The following is a 2,221-nucleotide window of genomic DNA, read 5'->3' on the forward strand; positions in this document are numbered from 1 at the left end:
CTAAAGCAAAATAGCAATGAATTAATACAATTTCAGGGCTGAAATGAATATCATTTAATCCAAGGTTATATTTAATATAAAAGGAATCTGAGGCCCTGAGATTTTCTTAATTGCTTATCATTGGTATTAATTTATTAAAGAGGACTTTAAATTTTAAGAATCAGATTTTTTATGTGTCATATTTTGTTTTCTATAAGCAATTTGTAGAGAAGTAGCACACATTCTTCTTTATCAAGAATCCTGTTACAAGTTAATCAATAAAGGCAGATCTTATACAAGTAAATCTGGGAGCTCAACAAACTATTAAAAGTAAAATTGAAGGTAAAGTGTCACTATTATTAAGTTGGCAGTTGAATTTGTAGATAACAATAACTCTAGTTCAGAACAATTTTCAAACAGAGGCCCAATTTAGAATCAGGTATTACTAGTCTAAACCAAGCCTCTTTACATAAATAAATCTGACATGCATAGTTGAAAGTTTATGTTGTACTAATTTTTTAAAAATCTGTGGCTATTGAAGTATCATTTAATCTACTCATAAAGGGTTCAGATTTTTATTACAAAGATTTTATACAAATGTTATATATAAATAGCAAAACTCTTGTAAATCTTTACTACTTTAATTCTTTCTGACATTATCATATTAGCATTCTGACTCAGCATACCTTATTATTGTCAAATTAGAATAGAAGCTGCCTCAAAGTCAGTGCCATAAACCATGCATGTTTTCTATTTTATTAAAGCCGTGTTTTCTCATGTTGAATATTTGTCTTTGCATAATTACAGCAATACTCACTCAAGTGAGCACGTGATTGACCATAAACATAGATCTGAACAATCCCATGTGCTATCTTCTAATTAAATAGTTGGCACACAAATTTATGGTGGCATTTGGTCTTATTGGCTGAACATTAATAATGCTTTTTTAGAGCTGGATTAAAATAATGTTTTTATAACACAAAATTGGATAGAACGAGGAGCCAAGCTCTTAACTGTTATTCTGCCATCAGTCCGTAATAACTCCTTCCACCTCTTCAATGTGAACATCCCAATTTAGGTTGACTGTGATATTATCTGTATATTGTATCATGCAATTGAAAAAAGTTTTATGGTATTTTGTAACCTCATTAATGTATCTCTGGAGATTATAAAAGAAATATTTTAGAAAGTGAAATATTTGGAAAATTACGCTCTTTAGTCTTAAGAGGTTGGAATTACAACATACAGCCAAAAAATCAAACATGAAAATGTACATATTCTTGTTTTCTTTTCTTTTTTTAGGAGAATTTTTCCTCTTCTATGAGCCTCAAAAAGACTACTGGGGTTTTTTAACCCCCATGACTGTGCCTAGAATCCAGGGCTTAGCAGCTGTATACAAGGACTCTATCTACTACATAGCTGGAACCTGTGGAAATCATCAACGTATGTTTACTGTAGAAGCCTATGATATTGAGCTCAATAAGTGGACTCGTAAAAAGGATTTTCCATGTGATCAATCCATAAATCCATACCTTAAACTGGTCCTTTTCCAAAATAAACTCCATTTATTCGTTCGAGCTACTCAAGTGACTGTTGAAGAACATGTCTTCAGAACCAGCAGAAAAAATTCCCTTTACCAATATGATGACATTGCTGACCAGTGGATGAAAGTGTATGAGACCCCAGATCGGCTCTGGGACCTTGGCCGGCATTTCGAATGTGCTGTTGCTAAACTCTATCCTCAGTGTCTTCAGAAAGTCCTCTAATGAGTAGCACGCCTTAGTGCATCACTGGCGTTTCATACTTAGGAAACTTGTCTTATGATACAGAGGAGTGCTGTCAGTATTTAAGAAAGCTGAGAGAGTTTCGTACACAGAAATGGGTGCTCTTAAAGATTAGTGTAGGAAGGAATTTGCTTTCATCCTTGTGATGTTTCATTTCAGTAAGAAAAGGTAACAAAGTGCAATTATCAGCAATTTTTTTTCTGGCATAAAAGTAATCATATCATTCTAAATTTTTGTGATAGTCACTGAGATACCAGATGAATCAAGACAACTATGCACTCTTAGAAGAGCATTTAGAGTATTATTGGGTAGAAAGATTTAAACTAGTTTGACGTGACTTTTTATTTTTAATACGGGTAAAAATCTGAGGCAATATCACTAGGATTTTACTTTAGCTGTGACCTCTCTAACACAGAGAAGCATTAACTTAGATCCTCATTCTTAATATTTATATATAT

The 2,221-nt window shown here is 32.7% G+C and overlaps 1 protein-coding gene across 1 annotated transcript in view; it reads left to right on the forward strand.

Annotated features, from left to right (window-relative positions):
- KBTBD8 (kelch repeat and BTB (POZ) domain containing 8) overlaps positions 1–2,221 on the forward strand; it is a 12,139-nt gene that overhangs the window by 6,851 nt on the left and 3,067 nt on the right. The gene's annotated exons all lie outside the window — the stretch shown is intronic.

This window comes from Propithecus coquereli, unplaced genomic scaffold, assembly GCF_000956105.1.
Source record: "Propithecus coquereli isolate 6110/MARCELLA unplaced genomic scaffold, Pcoq_1.0 Scaffold347, whole genome shotgun sequence".
NCBI classification, from domain to species: domain Eukaryota; kingdom Metazoa; phylum Chordata; class Mammalia; order Primates; family Indriidae; genus Propithecus; species Propithecus coquereli.